Raw genomic sequence first — 23,122 nt, 5'->3', positions numbered from 1 at the left:
GTTTTGAGCTGCTGTGGATGCATACCAGTGGGGTAGATGAGGCTGCAATTCCTGCTTCTGCACGCATAGGAATAGTGGGATACAGAACTCATAATTTGCTCAGACAGATGGCACTTCTATTTAGCATCTAGTATCTATTGGTATAAACTATCTACAGATTGTCTAGTAGTTGTTGTTGCAGACTTTTAAAGAAGGAAGTCTTTTTTTTTTTCATTACCAGGGTTTTTATATTTGTGGGGGCGGGTCAGGGGTAAATACCAGTGTTTTTATATTTGAGGGGGCGGATCAGGAGTATGATGGAATGTTCTCGGTAAAGGTACAGACCCTCAGTAATGAGGTAGATTAAGATTGGCAGGTAGTATAGTTCTTTATTTAAGGTAAAAAATTAATAAATTCATGAAGCTGGACTCGTACTTGACCTTAGGAATGTTTAATATTAATAGCCTAGAGGAGTCAAGAGAAAAGATTGGCACTGAGCAACAGGTTGCTTTTTTGACATAATTTGTTCAGATCTCTTAGGCCTTTTTAAATGTAAATAATGAGAATGTATTCTCCCTTTAAGAAAAAAACCTGTAAACCTGACTTTGTTTTATTGATAGTATTGTGAATGAGCATCTGGGATGCTATTAAATTCATAGGTATCCTCAGTTCTGTCTCTTTCATTCACCAAGTAATGGACTACTTTCGTTTAAGATTAGAAATCTTGCTACAAAGTGAAAACCTGCTTTGATACCAACATGGAAAGGCACTTCTATACCTAAAGACGAGTTGTCTATAGATAGCAGTGACGTTACTGCAGTTGAGGAAACTTCATTCCATTAAAAACATCAGTGAAGAACTAGAGTAATGCTTAATAATTAATGAATATGATTTAAGTCCATTTTAAAATGATGACACTTTTTAATGGTCCTGTAATATTTATAAGAAACTCTTACCTCCCGTAATTCTAATGAATGAATTTCCCTGACCCTTACTGAAAGTTACACTTGTAAAATAGTTTTTCAGCTTGCTACTAAAGGGTCTTTTGTTCAAAACCACAGTTCATTCACATAATTTTTGGAATGTCTTCAGGCTCTGTAGACTTGCCTCTTTTGTTTGGCTTAGCATATTTCTTGTAAGTTACTGACTATTAGCTAACACCTGACTACTTTAAGAAGGATTGAAAGTCCCATACATAGAATCATAGAATGGTTTGGGTTGGAAGGAACCTTAAAGATCATCTAGTTCCAACCCTGCTGCCATGGGCGGCCACTAGATCAGGATAACTTCCACTAGATCAGGGATACCTTCCACTAGATCAGGTTTGTGCACAAACCACATTTTGCTAAAAGGAATATTATTTTCATGTTTTTCATACAGAAAGTCTAGACTGTGTCAAAAGAAGGTGCGAGGTGACAAAAGTATATACAGAAGACTTTCATTCATTGCAAGTACCAAAATTTTTTCACTGTCCTTATTGTTAAGGTCCCTAATAGTGGGGCCTTAACAGTAAGGACATTGTCCATCTTACTTCAATGAATTAATTTCCGTTAAGGAGCTCTGCACTGGGTCGTAGGAATATCATGTGAATAAAATTTCAGGATAGATTCAGATTCAGTCCACCATGTTCAGCACATTCCATGAGTGCTGGGATATGTTAAAGGTCCAGCATGAGTTGGAGGAGGCATGGACTGGGATGGCAATTAGCTCCTGCCATTTGCCTTTGCTTCCAGCTCATTTGCAGGCTATTTGTACTCCTAGAGAAGCCATGGTGGAGAAACAAAGCAGTCTTAATGATATGTGAGTATGTGGGTGCCCATTTATGCCTGTTCTGGTCACATGGCATCATGAGGCATCTCAGCCTTCCTGCTTTTTCCAACCCTGCCTCTTCTGTCAACAGATTCATTGCGTGTATGCCAGCTTTCCCAGCTAAGGGCTTACGGTCTTTACAGATTTAGTGAAGAAAAAGCTGGGTTTTGTGATTTCATACTGAATAAGGATTTCTGTGTGACTGATAGGGAGTGTTCTGAACATTCAGTGCTCTCTGGACTATAGAGATGCTTAAATCATGACTACCTGCTACCCACTTGCAGCCATTAGGGATTCAGAGTGAATGTCTGCTTCTGAAAGCAGGTAAGTATTTAAAAAGAGTGGTTATATTTTTATAATAATCATATTAATTTAGGAGGAGACCTGAGTTCTTGGCCACCATCATACTGAGGCTATTCATGCCTAGAGCTCTTGCAGCCCAGGAATATTCCAATGATCAAACTACAGATTAGGTTGGTGTGGACCCAGATTTGACCTCTTCAGCTGAATTGAGATTACTGAAAAAAAATGCAATATGTGTGAAGGCCAAAGATGTGTGATGGAGTTCTGCACCATACTTTGTGCTTCCAATGCTGTTAATGAATTTTGACCAATAAACATTTTGCATAAATACAATTACTGTCCCTCTTTTGATGATAAGAATCCAATGTCACTCCTTTTGGGGGGATTGGAAGCATGTAATTTTTTTCATCTTGCCTTTAGAGAATGTCTAGAGTCAAGTTTTACTGTCTTAGAAAAAGCCTCTATTACATCAATGAAGACAATGGATTTTAAGATTCAGTCCATGAACTGTTTTTCTGCTGACTTCCAGCCTATGTACCAAACATGGCCTTAGAGCTGGACATTTAGCAACTTGTAAAAATTTCATGAGATTTTTACAAAAAGGTAACTGTAAGCATTTTGAAATCTAGAATTCATCTGATGAAGTTTCTTCCTGAAATATGTCTAAAATGCTTGACAAAATTATAAAACTAGCTTTTATTTCTTCCACTTAAACATTACAGTCTGGGGTGGGGTAGTTGCTTCTGGGTGGTTAATTGTTATGAATCTTGAACTGAATTGAAAATTGGTGTTACAGGAGATATGAGCAAGACAATGGAAAACCCTAGTCAGGAAGACAGGAATTGTAAATTGAGCTGTGCAAAATGTTCACAAAATAAGAAACAGCATAATACTCTGGTAGGATATTGTTACAGTCTTGAAACATAGCCCAGGTTTGCTTTTAATCAATAACCAGACAAATTCAGCACATCTTTTAAATGAAAGAAAGCTGGTCAACATTTGCAAAAGTGCTAGTCACTGCGGGTTTGAGTGTTAGACACTCTATAAAGTTTTGTAAAAAAAAAAACCAGGAAGCAAAGCAACTGAAGGATAAAGTTCAAGGAGTCTAAACCATGGCAGATCAAAACAGAAGCAAATGTCTGCATAAACCCCCACAATATGAAACTGCTTTGTTTTTAATGCTTTCTTTCCTAACAGATGTTTGAGATGAGCTGACCTTTTGCCAGAAATGTCATTATCACCTATTGCATTATCCAGCTAATACTAGGCATTTGTTGTCAATTTCTTTTGCATACCTTTCAAACTATATTTTAGATGCTGCAATACCCGATTTCTTTAGTCTGTTTCTATTTTTCCATTATGAGTGAGTACATGGAAATGCCGTCAACAAGTAATTGGTGAGTTTGGGATGGAGACTTCTCATGGTCTTTCTGGATGATATCAAATTCAATGTTCTGTGGCAGTCTAAAAAGTCCCAGGTTAAACATTTTAAAAAGCAAAACTTAACTGTAGAAAAGGATTTTTTTAGTCATTTTTCTTTAGGACAGGAAATAGTAATGGCATGGGTCTTATTTTGATATAATTTCCAGCTCATCAAGTATAGAAAACCTATAAGAGATGAGACCAGCAAAACTGATGCCTTTTACTAATGTTTTCAGCTGTTGTTGGATTAAAATTTAAGGCCTAAATTTCATTATAATGTAGGTTTTTATTAAGATTTCTTAGAAAAGTAAGGCTTATGGTAGGAACTGATTTAGACAAGCACCTGAATGGCTGGTGCCTGCTTTTCTGAATGTTTTGAAAGTATTTTGTTTTGAAAGTATTCTGTTTATATAAGAAGTAGCCTAAATCTGGCAAAAACATCCCCCCACCACCAAAAAAAGAAAGAAAAAAGAAAAAACCTGAAAAAAAACCCCTTCCTTTTAGGTTTCAAGGAAGTATTTCATAAACTCTAGAATCATTCATGGTATGCTTTTAACAAATTGAGATACTGTTTGCACAATGTCAGGAAAAGTTATTGTATAGATGCTAGAGACAAAGGCCAAATTCCTTCTTCTCTCTTCTTTGGCACTGACGCCTATTTAATTTTGAAGAAAATGAGCAAATGGGTATAAGAAAGTTAGGCTATGAAGGGCCTGTGCTCTAGAAATTTCTGGAGATATTTAAAACCCAACTGGACACAGGTCTGGTCAACCTGCTCTAGCTGATCCTGCTTGAACAGGGAGGTTGGACTAAATGATCTCAAGAGGTCCCTTCCAACCTAAATGATTCTGTGATTCTTAATTTACTTGATGATAAACACTTAAGTTTGCTTTTATATTTTTCATATTCCTTTGATGTGTCAGCACAAATTAAAAAACTGCCTGAAATCATGAAAAGGAAGTGTTAACAACATGTTAAGAGAAAAAAAGCTAACAAGTTTTCAAATTAATGTGTTATGTTTTAAACAGAGGAGCATAAAAGATGAATCGTTTCCCTTATCTTGATGTTAATGTACAACACAACCGGGGGAGGGAATGGAGTATTAAAAGTGCTATACCAGTAAATTCCACTGGCTCTTGTATTATAAATCTTCTATTATAGATCTTAAGGTACTTGTACCAATAATTCTTTCAAAGGCATGCAATATATACTGAAAACATTAGTCATCATAACAAAGTACATTAATACTTATACTAAGTAACTCATCCCTAACAATAAGAGAATGTATGGGAAAAGTTTGGATTATTATGTTACAGATCGTGAGAACTGAGTTAGAATTTTACTTCTGCATTAAAACCCCAAACTACTAAGCTAGCTGAAAGCATTTCAGTGAGACAGAGGTTTCTTGCACTTTTCTTGTTCCAGCTGGAAGCAGTGTGAGCAAAAGATGCTGGATTCTGTTAGTGAAGATCTGGATCTTCAGTTCCTGTGGGTAGTTAGTCCACCCAAAATGTGATTACTTTAGAGCAAAATATCTGTCACTCCTGATCTTCCCCACCTGGGCAGCTTCTGAATTATACAACATTTTATTTTATTCTTAGTTCAGTGTAGATCTGAAAATGTAAGCATTTTGTATACAGGGTTAATAGGTAGATGGATCCCAAGTTCCTTGAGATGTATTTGAAGGTAGTTCTATAGCTGAATATGAAGAGAAACTGTAGAAAGTAATCAGAGCCAACTGTAAGGAAGGAACAAAAAGCCTGAATAGCCAGGAGAATATATAAGGGAAGAAAGTTGAGATAGAAAATACCCCAAATCTTTCATCTATGAAACTACAATTTTATTCCACCTTTTTTATTAGGCATTTAAATTCGTGTTAATTATTAAGAGCTGCAGATTCAAGCTAGAAGGAACCGATAAGTTAGAAGCACACTTTACAGTTTCCCAAACTCGTGAATTTCAGCACTCTGGACAGAGGTTTGATTCCAACCCCATGGATGTACGCTGGGAGGACACTGAAGTAGCGGGTTCAGGCTCTCTTGCATATAAGGATAACTATATTTACCATGTGACACTACTGAGGGAGACAAGATTCCAGTCATTGTTTCCCCAACACAAAGGAGAAAAATTTCATAAGTCTTAGTAAATTATTTCAGCTTCTTCTCGGGGCTGTCTACATCTTTGTGTACTTGCTGGTTTAGGCTTTGCTAACTGTCTGGTAGAAGTAAGGTGGTTAGGACTAGCGATGAGTATGGAAAGACTGTAGCTATAAATTACCCCAGAGTCTGGGTCAAGTGCTTGGTGGTGCACAAGAACACATAGCCTAGCTCTAAACTATTGAATAGATTTACGTTCTAAACTTTGAGGAATATTGCCTCCCTTGCCCTCTTTGTTCCTTCTCTGTCATAGAAATTCCCCCCTTATTCCTGACAAAGCCTGTCCTAATCTAGCTAAAGAAATAAGAGAATTTTCAGTGGAAAAGTCCATTGCATGGGAGGGTCTTGTATAAAGGTGAACTGTTTGAACTTAATCAACCATTCAGAAAATCTCTTTCCATTCTGAAAATTAATGTTATATCAAATGAGGGCAGGAATAGTATAGGAGCCATGGTAACAGATCATAAAATTATTTCAGTCTGGAAATGCAAGGATCCAAAATATTTCCTCCTTCTTCTGGCTATAAGACTAATTCGTCTTCTTGAAATGAAATCTCCCCTGCCAGAATTATCGTGCTCTCTACTTCCTTAGTGTGTTTTATCCTGAGGAGACAGCTTTTATTTCTCTGCCATAGAACTGGAATCTGATGTCATTGACTTCAGTTGGGTATTCATCATACAACTCATTGTATGACAATAGAATTCATCATACAACAAGCTAGCTCTGCATCAAGCAAGGCTTTGGACCAGATGACCTCCTGAGGTCCCTTCCAACTGAATTTGTTCTATAACTCTATTTTCACTATCTGTTTCTCCAACTGTCTAGACAAATACTGGGCCCTCTGCAAGGTACCAACCTTCAACCTCCTTTCATGGCCTCTCTAAGAGCCATGATAATGTATCTGGTCACACTGTTATCCAGACAAAGAATTAAAAATTATTTGTGTTTCTTCTTATATCCTGGTGTATTTAACTGGTACCCATGCCTGCCTTGAATTAGGAAGCTGCCTTGAACATTAAATTCCTTTGAGCAGGAATGGACTTTTCCTGTCTCTTTCTTGACTCATTGCTGATGTTGCCAAATGCATAACAGCCCTCTTCAGATGGGCTGAGAGAAAGGACGCCTAGTTTCCATACAAAGCAGGTTTGATAAGAAAAAATTTGTGGTTGAGGTAAAGACTGTGGAAGACGTGATTTTCACATGAAAGAGAAAATTATGATCAAACTCAGTATTTGAAAATGCTTCATGGCATGAAAGTGGTTCTTTAGTATGCTGATGATGGAAGGGAAGAGGAGGTGGAAGGGAGGAAGGTAAGAATGATGTGGAGTATGAACTTTAAAGAGTGATTCAGGAAGTCTGTGTCTGCTCTTTGATGGGTTCTTGGCTGTAACCGACAGCCAAAAGAAAAGGAAAAAAAAAAAAAAAAGAAAAAAGAAAAAGAAAAAGCATGCAAAGGCCAAAAAGGGAAATTGCAAGAGAGGTATTTTAGTTGGTTCCTTCTGGTAACAGAGCTGAAATCAGTAGGAGTTTTTCTATTAATTTCTATGAGAGTAGGACTGTGTCCTAAAGGACTCCTACAATCACGTTTTAAAACATTTGTGTTGAATGGTAAAAACAAGATATAAAACTCTACAAATAGTAACTGTCGACTCAGAAGAAGGAATATCTCCTAGCGAGACATCTCATACCATGTGTGAAGCTGCCTATTTCTTGCAATTTTGTCATCACACCCAGACAAATGGTGGTAATAGCCAAATGTAAGAATAATGACTAATACAAAATCTAAAGTGAGCATCCTCTAGTTTTTCCATATGGCTATGATCAGGATTAGATTCCTTCCAGAAATCTCCAAACTACGTTAAATTTTCCTTGAGCTATAGCAACGTACAAAATGTTGAGTTATACTGTACGACAAAAACTGCTGAAAGGTTATGTAAAGAATCATGTTTCTTCCTTTTTTTTTTACCCTAATCCAGGTAATCTAAACAGATGAAATTAATAAGAGTAATGCAAAGTTTTGATAATAATTTTGATCTAAAATATATGAATTCAAGATATGCAATTTTTAAAAATTGTGCTCCTGTAGGAGTATCCGATAAAGTAACAAAACACAACTTTGGTGATTGACATCTTTATAAAATTTAAGCCAACTGCACGAGAGAGATGGACAGTGTGAAAGATCCTTAAGTTTAAAAAGGGTTACTTTTTTATTCAGAACCTCATTTCTCTTATACTCCTAGAAAGCACATGTGATCTGTGAAGTCCCATGAAAGTGGCTGGAGGCTGGGAAGACAGTAGAAAGAATATCCTCATTGTTTGCTTTGTGCATATATACATTTCATTATGAACTGCTATGGCCACAGTCACCACACAAATCTTTGGTCAGACTCAGTACATTTATTTTTATATGCTACACCAGGCTTGTCAAGGCTAGGCAGGTCTGAAGAACATGGCTAAGGACGAAGGAACTTATGCAGTTATGTCCAGTTTCTTATCTTTGAATAAATGGAGGGCTTTAAAGTACTAATCTGTTGATCTGAAAACAATGTACAGCACTAAATAATTTTACCAGTGTTGTAATTTCATTTCATGAAACCTTTTTAATGGCTGTAGAGTTATGCAAAGAGTAGTTGCTTAATGTTAATTCTTTTTAACTCTAAGATTACATGTTGGTACCTTTGAAAGATTAAATGTTTAAGTAACGTGCTGTCAAATATCTATAGTAAATCATAAGGTTTGGCAGCAGAAAACATTAAATCGGCATTTATTTTTGAATGGTCCAGAGGTGTTTTATTGTAAGAGAATGTCAGGCAAATAAAAGGAAAGGTCAAAGGGAGATCTTTCCTTTTAATAGCTAACGAAGAGTGATCTGTGAAGTCCCATGAAAGTGGCTGGAGGCTGGGAAGACAGTAGAAAGAATATCCTCATTGTTTGCTTTGTGCATATATACATTTCATTATGAACTGCTATGGCCACAGTCACCACACAAATCTTTGGTCAGACTCAGTACATTTATTTTTATATGCTACACCAGGCTTGTCAAGGCTAGGCAGGTCTGAAGAACATGGCTAAGGACGAAGGAACTTATGCAGTTATGTCCAGTTTCTTATCTTTGAATAAATGGAGGGCTTTAAAGTACTAATCTGTTGATCTGAAAACAATGTACAGCACTAAATAATTTTACCAGTGTTGTAATTTCATTTCATGAAACCTTTTTAATGGCTGTAGAGTTATGCAAAGAGTAGTTGCTTAATGTTAATTCTTTTTAACTCTAAGATTACATGTTGGTACCTTTGAAAGATTAAATGTTTAAGTAACGTGCTGTCAAATATCTATAGTAAATCATAAGGTTTGGCAGCAGAAAACATTAAATCGGCATTTATTTTTGAATGGTCCAGAGGTGTTTTATTGTAAGAGAATGTCAGGCAAATAAAAGGAAAGGTCAAAGGGAGATCTTTCCTTTTAATAGCTAAAGAAGAGTAAATATCTTAGTAAATCTTAATAGACTTCTGGAACTCTCTGATGCTTCTAAAGTTAAGCCATTCTAGGAAAGCCCTAAGGATATAGCATTTTCACTGCTTCCAACAGCATTCCTCACAGCTGCTAATCACATAGTTGCATGTTATTTGGATCATATGAAATTATTCCAATAATGTTTATTACAAACTCTTAGATATGGGATGTAGTAGTATGTAGTAGTAGTATGTGGGCTAGCTTGAGGAGAGAGAAGACTCTTTCTGCCACCTCTCATCTCCTGGCCATTGTACATAAACTAAGACCTGCTTACTGTCTTGGCCACAACACTAGTGTGCTATCTTTGCTACTATTGTACTAGTAGAGTACAAGATTAGCAGACATAGGTATAGAAAAAAATTGCCATGTAAATCTGTCCCACCTGCACATCAATCAAAAGAACGAAGTGGTCAACCAGGAGGTAAGAGCTCTGTGTACTGGCTGCTCTCACACACTGAGAAACAGGGTCCCCTGGGGCCAGTGTACTCAAGACCTTAGTTCTTATGACCTTGATTCCGCACTTTATCCTGAAGACACTTAGGCTTCCAGCTACATGTTCCTTTGTGACCTTGCTTGCTTCTGGTTTGCACTGAAGTGAAGTAACCCCTTCCTCTTCAGTGAAATTGTTATAACATGCAACAACAGTTGCTGCAGAAAGAAACACCTATTTTGATTCTCATCATGTTGATCAATAGTCTAATTCTAAATCGAAATTGAGTAATTATTTTATTCAGGATAATATGGTTACATAGCTATCATTCTACTTGGGAAATTCACTTTGTCATGCATAGAAGCTTAAATAATACAGACTTTCTCCCTCCCCCCCAGCCCCAGTTGAGGAAGCACTGTGCTTTTAGGCATTGTTGCAGTACCTCTCAGGTTGGCCTATAAAAACGTCTTAAAGTTATTATATAATTAGAAGGGCTATAAAGACTTCTAGGGAAGAATGTAACCTGTTCAGTACCAGCCACTGTATCTTACTCGGTTATCTCACACAAAGCAGTTTGAAATGTAAGTATTTTCATTTTTGTGTTCTATGGAAATTTTCTTAAAGAATTAAAAGTAGTGGGAAATCACTGATGTAAGTGCAGTAACAAAACCTGCCTGCACTAACTGCTTGCTCCCATTTACTTGTATCAAAGCACTTTTATGAACCTGTGATTACAAATGTGATACTCAAATTAACCTGGTAACCTGTGATTACAAATGTGATACTCAAACTAACCTGGTTTAAAAGACACAAAGGAGTAGTAGTGGTCACTGTTTGGACTTCCCCAGGAAGTAAAGTGAAGGACACATTTAACTGAGGAACAAAAGGCAAATTAGTAGTTACAAAAGGGTGTGAAAATAGCTGTATAGTCTGATGTGGATGGATAGGTATCTTTCTCTTTCTTTTACCTGGTAAGATACTAAGTGTTATCAGTGCCTATTCACAGCCTTTTCTAGAAGAAGACCTAAATGTTTGCAAAGTTTCAGAGACATTTTAATTTCAAATTTTCACTTGCATTATGAAAAGGGTGAAATGGAAGCTTTCTATTTGGTAATCTTTTCCAGAAACCATTCATAGCTAGAAAAGTATAAGGAAAAAGCAAAAGCAAGCATCTTTATATTGTGCTTTAGCTATCTTTTGTTTTGTTTAAAACTTTATACACTCAACATGCCTTTAATTTATTTTAAATTAATCATGAATAATCCCAGCACTGTTAAGATCTATCCATTTAAGAGAGAAGGGTTTTTTAATGTTGACAACACATAATTTTCTATAAATTAAGTTAATATGTGATTTACTTTATAGCTTTATAGAGTATGTTTTTCTTCAGTTTCCCTGTCTATAAAATACAAATAAAAGTACATCACTGTAAATCTCCAATAAGGATTATTTTATAAAATTTATCAGGGATTTAAGAAAGTAATTTAAAACTGTTCCTGGAGATATGTTTTCCAATTTATTTAAGATTTGTAAAAATATCTAGAGACAAGGACATGCAAGGGAATACAGAGATTAAGGCTTTCTTTGTAGTGGGAGGCTACAAGGATGGCTAAGGGAAGCTCAATACCTCAGCTCCATCCATGAGGTGGGGAAATATTCATCCTTATTTTACTGATAAAAATGAAGAAATAGAGATGGCCTATTCTCCCAGGTAGGTGGAAATTGTGAAAAACAGTAGTAAAGCTAGCATGATACAGAGACTTGAGTTTAGCTGGAAGATTAACAGCTTTGGTTCTAATGCTGTATAGGTCTGTTAGGCCTTCACCTGGTTTACTGGGTTTGCTATGTTTTGGCATAACGCTCATAATATGGCTACACACCTTTTGCAGTTAACCCGATACTGCGCTGCACTGTTTGAATTTACTAGGTCGGATCTCTGTAAGCCTTTGGTATGATCTCTAGTTCACAGTTTGGAAATGACCTGCTTGCGGAACAGTTCATCTGGTGAAGCTAGGAAATGAACCACTCTCCTAGTCTTTAGTACTCCCGTTAGATTAATAAGGTATGGTGGAATATGGTAGACACTATAGCAACAAAGCAAATGGTTATACAGTAAGTTGTCCATTAGACAGTGAGAGAAATGAACAAAAGTCACATTCTTCCAATGTTTGGCCGTATGAAAGACTGAGTTGTGCTTGTCCAAAGGAATGTCTAAACAGGTTGTTTCAAATATATGACTTGTAAGCTGATAGAATGCAGGATGAGTTATGAGGAGAAAACATTTTAATATGTGTAAGTAAACGTCTAAAATCTAGAACTTTTCAGACAGAAGGAAAGTGAATAAATATAGGTTATTAATGACATTAATTCCTACATACCACCACCCTCTTTTTGTAATTGTGTCTCTCTTCCTTTTTAATCTACTTTTATAGCATTGTGGAAGCAGCTTATTTGGTGCATAAATCGTTATAAAGTTTACAGCTATTTAAATTCAGTCTTAACACTCTGAGCAAGCCAATCAAGATTCAGACAAAGGTGTTACTGTCTCTAATGAGCTAAATAAAACCTGTAGAACTAGGTACATAGAATTAGAGAAAATTGAAAACTTTTTTTCCTCCTTCTTATTTCAATGTCTATCTACCTCAGGAGTTCAGAAATTCTGCTATACCATGTTAGCATTCTTCCAGCAGAAAGTTTTAGCATTCTGGTATATTGAAAGCAATACTTCAGACTCTAATTTGTTCTTAGGTAAGAAGATTAATTTATATGCTGATTAATTTTCTGGACTGGTTGTCTTCCTCTGCCTTTGTCATATGTATCACTTGTTAGTAATCGATTTTCTTTAACCTCTGTACACCAATTCTGATGGTACATGAATTCATTTGTTTGCTTTATGCCCTTCATTTGTAACACTAACTGATATCTATATTCTGTGATGGAACTTGATCCTGAAAGGTGCCTGAATGCTCCTAGCTTTTGCTATGTTATGAGTGCTGAGCACTTAGCAGAACAAGGCAATTAGGAAATTAATATTCCTGTTTGAACTGTTCCACTAAGTTAAATGTCATTAAACAAGGGCTTATTTTTTTTTTACAAAAAGTTACATATTCTTGCTGGTACCAGTCTATCTACTTTACTTGGAGCAGAAATTAATTTAGTAGCCTAGTATTATGGATCTGTCCATATGGAATTTTTTCATTTTGCAAGAAACATACTGTTTCTTATATGGCTGGAAAATGAAAATATCAAGCCACTAAGAGCATCATGGTTCCCCTCTCTACCACTAGTTTCCTGCAGTGATTCTAATTTAAAATAGCTAACATGGATGTTAGATTTGATTCTGATCCCAGTCTAGCAAGTGGAATGAAGGAAAGACCTATGTGACCCAATATTGTCCATCAAGCTAAAAAAACCCCAAACTTCTTGATCCTCTAAGGTTTGTGCTTATTTGATGAGTTGGGTCATGCCACTGTATGCGGGTTCTGTGAAAGAAAAGGTTGGTATCAGCTGATTATCCTTTCTGAAGGACAGAGGGAAAAGAAAAAAGAAGGCTAATGGATTACATTCCATTCCAGAAGTTGACGTGTGGCTTAGTTTTCTTATTTCTGCATGCCAGGAAATTCTCAAAGTACTTTTCTGAAGATAAGTAAACATTCTCATCATAGCTTACTTATGCTTGTTAAGTCTTTGTGTGAAATATTTAATGAGGAAATACGTAAATATTTTGACTGGTTTTGTGCCTTTATTTTCAGAGTGCATTGCAGATGACACATGAATGTATCAGGATGAAGCTGTGGCAGCAGAGGCATGTAAGAGATTGTTAATGTTTTCAAAATTATTTGTTTCTTAATGGAGCCAGCAATAGTAAAAAACACTATTACGCAAATGAACTAAAGTAGAATAACACATACCCAGCATAGGCATAGTAAGGCTAACAGGACTGTGGTAGAGATATTTTTGAGACATTATTTACAACAGGAGGAGAGACATATACTGAAACAACTTGTTTTCAAATCTGAAGGGACGTTTTGTACTTTTATTTCTCCTTCTGGGCAGCAGATGTGTTTTTTTAAAAAAATAATCATGAAGGCTGACAAACATGAGAGATTTGCCAAAGGAGAATGGTACGTATGGGATTGCATAGTTTTTATCTAAGTTTCTTTCAAAGGCATAAAGAAAAAAGTGATTTAGTCAAATTAGTGTGTGTGTTTGTAAATGTAAAGTAGTATACAAAGAAATGTAAGTGGTAAAGTAGCAGATAATAAACACATGTAAGTATGTTTAAAGTTTTTAAAAGTCCACAAGTCAGGTCTCATCCAATAGATCACAGAAACTATAAGGAAACTAAAAGTCTTCTAACTGCTTTATAATGATAAATGTTAGCTTTGAAATCTTGGAACTTAAAGTGGAAGTTCAATATATTGCAATACAATGTTTGCTCAAAGTTGCAGATCCAATAACTAGGGAAATAATTCCTGAAGAGCTGGTTAGATCCTTTTTCATAGATAGTCTAGTAGATTTAGACTTAGTGTGATATAATTTGTTATACAAGCTATGAAGATTTAACCAAGAGAAGCATCGTGAAATCCTTAGATTTTGCTTAATAAGTATTTCTTTTAACATTGGTATTAGAACCTTCAGTTGTAGAAAATGTCTCAGTTGTGTTTAGCTGGCCTATTGTTCAAAATTTTGCAGCTTATTTTTAATCTAAATATATCTACAATTGGCTTCATATCTTTGGTTCACACCAATGGGGAGGGGGGCAGAACAAAATTACAATGCTACCAAATCTCTTTGTATACATACTTTTATGTGATACTATAATCATCCCATTACCTTTTTGGCTCTGAAATAAATGGATTTAACTTTTAATTTTATGCAGCACATAATTTTCTAGACTTAAGACTATTTTTGTAACTTCTTTCTGAACCCTTTCCAGTTTGTCAGAAACCTTTCTGAATCATGGAGAAATGAATCAGTAGAAGCCTCACTAATGCCAGATGTTGCCGTTAAATCATTTCCCTGCTCCTACTTGATGTTTCCTAGATTTTGCATCCAAGGTCCATGTTAGCCCACTAAGAGGGCTGCAGTAAGAACATGTTTATTTCAGTTGGATTCTTTGCATTATTCTTGAACTTCTTGTTAGTATTGTTCCCTTTTGTCTTTTAGATTTAGAATAGGAATAAACTACTCAAATAAAACATTATGCTAAGTAACATAGGAGAGCACTTAAGCATATGCTTAATTTTCTGTTGACACAAAAGAGATTTGTATGTACCCTTTAACTGCATGCTTAAATGTTGTTCTGAATACATAATAACTCCTGGGCTGAATTTTGACGTCAGCTGATTAGTATTTTTATGATAACATTTGCATTGTGATATAGCAATGAATTATTAATATACAGAAATTACCTATAAATTATAGTGATTTTTTTCTCCCCACCCCCAAATATTCATATGAATCTTAAAATACCCTTTGAATTGTCTGCATTTAAAACCTTATCCTTATTTAACTTCCTTACATGTTGAAAGCATTAGTTGCCTGGCAAAATTTTAATGAAGAAGCAGCAAACAGCATTTGTCTCTGCAGCAGACAGTATGTGACATTTCTTCATTTAAAATTCTCTTCATGTGCTATCAGACAAATTCACACATCATATTATTCAACATGACCTTAGTGAAAGTTCTTTACATTACTTCTCAAATTTTGTTGCCATCTTTTTGTGGTGTTTACATATGCAACTGTAAAATAGCACATGTTCATAAATATGTTTTTCTCTATTTTTAGAAATAATAGAGGAGTGCTTTACTTTGCAGAGGTCTCATTCGTTCATGGCTACTTGAATACTTAAGGGTGTTGAAAACTGTGGGTTTAGGCCAGTCCTCGCCCAAGGAAAAGAAAGGCCTTTTTACTGCTGTAGTCTCTTCTCTGCCTGGAACTGCATTGGCTGTTCTAAAAATTGATGTTTTATTATTATTTGCTTAAAATAGTGTGTTAAGTTCACTTTGTTTACCAAATAAAGGAGGAGAATGAAGTTGTAAGCAATAATTTGACACTGTAGGAGAGGTTCGTGTGCAGCTTGTGGCAGTGGGGAGGGCCAGGATTTGCTTATAAATAAAAGGTTAAAAAAAAAAAATATCCTCAACCTAAATCCTGAAATGTAAGAAAGAAATACTGAAGTATCTCATGTCACAAATCCTCATTATGAATATATAGGTGTCTTTTACAAAATTTCAAAGGTTGATGAGTGCATCACTTCAGAGAATTAACAAAAGTCCGCATTACAAATATGTAATTAGGAAATTAGTAGGTTTTTTCCCTCCCATTGAATCACCTTGTTTACTTTTTCCTTGTTTTGCAGCCTGATTTGTTACTTTTATCAATCAGTTACATCTGTACTGCACACAGCCGCCTGACCTATTGAGTAGTTTTTCTTAGTGCTTAATAACCTCTAACAAACATTTTTCTTGCATGTTCTGTCTAAATTTCTCAACTAAGATTTTTTTCTTCACTTTTATCTATTTAAGAGGTGAATATGTGATGAAGGCTCTGAGCTTCTTTTTCTTTTTCATTGGGATCCTTTCCATAGAAAACAGTTCATTATCTCCTTTGAGGAAATTTATTGGGTTTATGTAAATTTGCTATGCTAGATGCATCTTTTTCACTGTAAGTTTGCTCTTTGTAGACCACCTTTTTCTTTTTCTCTGACAAAAGTACCAAACGATGTTCTGGAATTAACTGCAAAGGAAGAAAAACAATAGCATACTTTCTAAGTATAATTTAGTATGATTAATTCAAGAACTGCATGAGTTGTTGTAGTATGTGCTTTTAGTTTCTCAAGTGTGTGTTTTGCTACTTCCTACTCAAAATTGGTTTAGCAATGCATAGATTTAGGTGGAGAAAATCTATTCTAAATTTTTCTGAGTCTGCTGATGTGTACAGGCTTATATGGCTTTTTCACTGAATAAGGGTTCTTGGTGACTTAAACTAGACAAAACGAATAGTTTTCTGTTTACTGGTGTCTGTGATTCAGTTCCCTGTCTGTAAATGCGATAACAACGCCGTGCTTTTGTTGCTGTTGATTTTGTGTTGCATTGGTGGAGTACAGCTTGGTTAACTATCCGTGCAGTACACTTAGAATTGAACTCAGGTCTGTTCTAGGGTCCTGGGATATCTGTCATACAAATAAGGCTATTATAATAAGATTATTATTAGTAAGGGATTATTAATAATCCTTCTTTTAAAACAGGATTTCAGACTAAATTGCTTTTGTTGCTGTTGATTTTGTGTTGCATTGGTGGAGTACAGCTTGGTTAACTATCCGTGCAGTACACTTAGAATTGAACTCAGGTCTGTTCTAGGGTCCTGGGATATCTGTCATACAAATAAGGCTATTATAATAAGATTATTATTAGTAAGGGATTATTAATAATCCTTCTTTTAAAACAGGATTTTAGACTAAATAAAATGAATATTTTGGTATGTTTTCTGCATTCTAAAGGTGGATGATGCCCCCAAAATACTAAAACTTGTACGTATGGGATTTGCAAACAGATTACTACCAGCATTTTCAAAGATCGCTGTTCTCTTTGTTTTCCTACGTAATCATGAGCATTTGAGACACCTTTGCTGGAATTTGGCATTAAGTGGAAACCTGTGTCACTTAGCAGAAGATGTGGATCTACAGTAAAAAAAGTGTGTTCCAAGACATAAACCGCAAGGAAGCTTGGGAGGCCTTGGTTATTTATCTGAGATTCTACATGACTTTGAGCTGTGCTGTAGAAACCATATATGAAATGCGGATAATGCTTATTCTTTTTTTTCTTTTTTTTTGTTTTTTAGGGATCTGGAAAGACTGGTTCACTCCTGAACAATTTATTTCTAGGCTGAAGGAGAAACCTCCACACTAAGTTGTGCTATTATTGCTAGGAGTAGAAAGACTGTTCTTGCATTGTACAAGGAAAAAGTCTGGATCAGGGAGGTGCATACAGTTTTGTGAATCCTGCCTTTGTGTGAGTTTCTCATATCACAGAAGATACATGATCTTGGCAAGATGAATGGGGATGTGAATAAATGATCTTTTGTGGTGAGTATGCATTTCAACTCTTCATGGTTTAAGAGAAAGGATTTATTTTCCCTCTCTTTTGAAGATGCCAAGCAAGCACCTTGAAGTTCATGAATACTCAACTTAGATGCAATTATTACTTTCTGTTTGCTATAGAAGTGTACTTTGTTGGGTTTTATTATTTTTAAAGCACCATTGTTGATTTTTTTGGCAGCTTTTGTAAAAAAATCTTGCAATGAGTGTTTTGAGAGACATGGAGAAAATATTGTATTGAGTCAATCTTTTTTTCTAAATGTAAGCTTAAGTTTTCTTTGTGGAAACAGAAGCTTTTTGGTTTTCCTTGATCCTTGCTGTAAAACGTATGTGATGTGTGTGTATAGTTGTCAGATGGAATTTCTGAGGTAGACTGAATAACACTGAAATGCTATTGGAGAGCAAATATAATTAGTAGGAATGTGCTATAGTGACTGCAATGGGTGAACATATAAAAATCTTAAGGAACAATTAGTAATTGCCTCTGAGAGGATTGTGTAAGCAGCAATAAAGCTAGGTGGCAGTCTCTTCTCTGTTGTCTCAGAACTGTTTTATCCCATTCCGGAATAAGCTAGAGGTAATATATACTAATCAATCTTTCTGTTGAAATATTTCCAGTAATTAGAGAATTCTCCATACCCTTTGGAGTTTTTCACATAGTTAGCTATACTAATGGTTAAAATGTCAATTCTATATTTGTCTAGATCCATGTTCCAGTTACTGATGCTTGTTAAGAGAGATTGAAGAACTCCCTTTTATTACATTACTAATCCCCACGTAGCTACTTAACACGTTAGATCAAATCACCTCTTAACCTTTTCTTTGCTAAGATAAATAGATTTAAATCCTGGAACCTCTCTCTAAGGCATGTTTACCAATCTTCTAATCGGTCTTGTGGCTCTTTTCCGAACCTCTTCTCATTCCTCAGCAGCTTTCTTTTATTGGAATACTAAGGCAGGACATGATCTTTTTGATTGTATTCCTATAACTGTCATCAGATATTAGCTTTCCCCTCTTATTCAGAGTTCCAGTTTAGGCATCTTTGGCTCTTATTTGTGCTTTTGATCACAGCTGTATGTTGTAGTTGATGATATTAATGAATGATTACCCAAAACTTTTTCAGCTCTTGCATCCCCTGATAATTACCTGATTTAAATTCTCCAGCTGTATCAAAGCTTTTTTTTTCCTTGAACCTGATTAACCCCCAAGATTGCTTTTCATGGTCCTCGGTCCTCTATTAACTGTTTCCCAAAGCTTTGTTTTACCTTTGAGCTTTGTGATTTTTTTGTTGGTTCCCCCCCCGACAAGTCATCAGTAAAAATACTGAACCACATGCACTCCTGATTTTTTTGTTAGTTCCCCCCCCCCAAAAGTCATCAGTAAAAATACTGAAGACCACATGCACAAGAATAGACTTTTGCAGATGTATACTCATTTAGCAGCAACTGAGCTTTAAGATTTGAGACCTCTCCATTTAAACACAATGTTAAAAATAAATGCTGTTATTTGTTATTCTAGTAGATAATAATGAAATTATTGGGGAACAATATCTAACAAACAGTAGTCAGGATCCATTTCCATAAACTCTCACTAACTGGAAGTAATTATACTACTTTTTAATTGTTCTCCTTTCTTGTCCATGATCAGCATCATGCTAACAGTCTAATAGACATATTATTCAACACTTCTTGTTTACCCATTAAATCTTCACGATTTTTTTTTTCCCCACTTTTAACTCTCTTAATGTTTTGTTGTCCCATTTAGTGTGTGATGTAACACATTTATGGCTGAGGTAACATCTTTTTTTATAAGCATTCTCTAGTAATGTTAGTACAAGAAAGGAAAGAGTAATAATTCAAAATGGTGTATTTTTTTCTAACAATACACACATTTATACTAACCTCCTAAAATTTCTGGAAATAAAGTTAAGTTAAAGAATTCCTGAGCTTTCAGCAGGCCCTTTTCCTTTCTGTATTTAGTGTTCATTTGAGAGCAATATAATACAGATTTAATCCATCCCTTTCTCTTTGCTATGCCTTTCATCTCTCCAGTTCAGCAACTTTTACTTCAAAAGTTTTCCACTTTCTTTCAAAGTGTTTGCACTGTTTATCTTTATTAGTGGCTCTAACTAACAGACAGACCAATATAGCTGTAGTCAGAGTAGTACATCTTTCCAGTTTTCTGTATATAATAAAACCAGATATATTTCCACAGATATGTCAATCCTTCTTTCCATTTTTTTGTATGACAACCTCAGCTTTAGTTAAGGCCCTGGAATTATATTTGCAGGTCTCTTATGATCTTCTGGAAGCATATACTACGCACTTCTGGAATAAAATGTACAATTGAAAGCATATACCGCAGGACTCTGATAATTACTATATTTTCACAGAAGTTTTGCCCTGGTGACTACTTCAGCAGAATCAGTTGATTGGTTTGGTGATTGCTTACCATTCCAGAAATTTAGGGATTGCATTACTGAAAAAAAGTAACTGAAGTAATAGTTGTTTACAAAAGGTGTTTTATAATAGCACACTACTGTATACTATTTGTTTTCAGAGGACTATTCCAAATCCAGATGAAACATAAAAGGTAGGGGGAAAAATCTGTTAGTGCCAGTTCCCCTAACTATTTTTATTATATTATCTTTTTAAACATTTGTTTTAGCCCCACTGGATCTCAGGCTTGTTGTTCTTTCTAGCTCTAATTCTGGATCTCACTAGTGTCTTTTTTACCGACTTGTCTGTGATCTCCATTTTGTTTTAAAATATAGAAGTCCACAAGCTTTTCAAAGGCAGTCTCTAATAGAGGTTTTACAAAATTCTTTTCCATCACTTGTCATAAAAAAAAGAAATCTCATAGAAATTTTAATACTGTCAAAGACTGCAGTACTCTTTGTATGTCCTTTAGCACAAGCTAATAATTTGCCAGTTAATTGTTTACTGCTGTTCTATGTTGTTCATTTAGCCTTCAAGAAGAGATACAGCTGTACTCAAAATTAACATTCTTGTCAAATCTGCCCATTTGTGCAAAATTTTTTGCTGTGAGGGAGTGTCCATCTGCACCTTTTATTCTTCCCTGTTCTCATTCTTCCCTCACTTAAGGCACAAACTAGTTTCTGCAGTGATAGTTGAGGAAAATAACTAGTAACTTACAGGTTACGTTCTTGGAAAAGATACAAGCACACAGAACTTATGTGTTAAAAACAAACAAAAAAGCAATATGTATTTTGAAGATTATTCTGTAACTGTTAAACAAATCAGTATATGCAAAATTTTGTTATGCAAAATAAGTTAAATAGTGCTTCTTGAATTAAGGATTTACCTACTTTGGACATCCTAATATACCCACAGCATCACTTGAACAGGCGTTTTTGTAATAATGGATTCCCTCCCTCCATACGGTGTAGAAAAAGAACAGAATGATTGTTTCCATCTACCACAAAAGCAAATTAAACACCAATTAACATTCTACTTCTGGTTCATCTGTCAGGCTGTTGATCCTAGAATATCCAAAGTTCCTTTTATTTTCAACCTGTCGACAAGTGCAAAACATACATAGAGCCCACATTGTTTTCATTTTGCCCACTCATTTGTTCTTAAAAAAGAGTGTAAAGATTAATTCTATTTGAATCAGAAAAGTCTTTCCCATGAGGCTCAAATTTAATAAAGAAGCAATTATTTTATAACACATGCATGAGAATGTAAATGATGTATCCTATATTTCTTGCTTGGTTATGTGTAATGGAACCACCAAGATATAGTTCCAAATGTATTTCTATGTTTTGTATGTCTGCATCTTTCCCTCTACATTATTGCTTTAAAGTCATCCTGAACAGTCCAGCCAGCTGTCCCTTAATATATGTCTCTTCTTCCAATTTTTTTACAGGTCCTAAATAAATGGTAAATTGTCTGTTTTTATCTTGATTCAAGAATTTGTAGGTCTGTCTCATTATGCTTCACAGTCCAGAGAGTATCTAGGTTGATGCAGATCTCCTTGTTTTATGTAAATGCATTTTCTTCCCAAATAAAAAAATGTTATACAGATTATTCTCTGAAGACTTATAAAGTTGCTCATAGTTTGTGTGTGAGTGCCACTGACCAAATATATCACCTAGTTTCCCTGAGCTGACTTATTATACAGAAGACAGACAGATGTATAGGCAATATGTTGGAATAGACATAGAGACATCATTGTGACTTTGTATATAAGAAATCCTGTGATAGGTTGTATTCTTAGCATTGCTATGACATCAACAGAAAATATTTTTTTAGTTTGAATACTGTGTAACAGATTCTTCATAATTATAGCAGAGACCATTTTAGAGAGCTTTTTGCGGGGGATGTTTGTTGGTCTGGAAACCGATGGGTGCGGATCAAAAATTGCTTTGAAGCTGCGGAGATTAAATTTCAGATATCCAAAGTACCAAATATTGACAAATACTCAGGGAAAATTCTGTAATGCAAGTAAGGCTTTTGGTTATAGTTTTGCAAGTCATTAATTGTGACTGCAAAACAAGATCTCTCTAGCTTGTAATACAGGCAGAAATCCACTTAAGCTGTCTGTCAGTAAGGAAAATATCCATGTCTCATATCTTATAGTCATGAATGATTCCATGTAATGTATTCATGTCAATTAATCAACGAAAGACTGATTTTTTTTTTACTGCTCTCTCAAAGTTGTATGCGGAAGCTTAAAATATATATGCTTATTTCAAAACGCTGTAAATTTTGAAGCTTACAAGTCTTTATACTCCCTAAGTTCTGTTTTATGTTGGTGTTTCTTTTTTTATTTCTGAAAACTATCTGCATAAAAAGTATCTGTGAAACTTGGATAATGGAAAGAGCAATGCAACCTGAAAGACAAATAAAACTGAAGATATTTTAAGCTAGTTGCAAAATAAATGTTGAGTGTGTTTGTTATTTTGCTTCTCTCACCTATCGGAGCCTAAGCTTTTGAATCTGGTTCAAGAATGAGACTGTGCTATTCCATCATTTCACACAGAATACGAAGATGGGTGTAAACTGAGAGAGGCTTAATGCTTTAAGGTTACTCATATATGTAAGTATATGTCTAAGTGGTTACTTAGACACACACAAGTCTATGGGGATGGATGGGATCCACCCAAGGGTACTGAGGGAGCTGGCGGAAGTGCTCACCAAGACACTTTCCATCATTTATCAGCAGTCCTGGCTAACCAGGGAGGTCCCAGTTAGCAAATGTGACGCCCATCTACAAGAAGGGCTGGAAGGAGGATCTGGGAAACTACAGGCCTGTCAGTCTGACCTCGGTGCTGGGGAAGGTTATGGAGCAAATCATCTTCAGCGCCATAACGTGGCACATACAGGACAACCAGGCAATCAGGCCCAGTCAGCATGGGTTTACGAAAGGCAGGTCCTGCTTGACTCA

Source organism: Aptenodytes forsteri, unplaced genomic scaffold (genome assembly GCF_000699145.1).
Source record: "Aptenodytes forsteri isolate BGI_AS27 unplaced genomic scaffold, ASM69914v1 Scaffold8, whole genome shotgun sequence".
NCBI lineage: Eukaryota > Metazoa > Chordata > Aves > Sphenisciformes > Spheniscidae > Aptenodytes > Aptenodytes forsteri.
Note: the sequence above shows the minus strand (reverse complement) of the source record.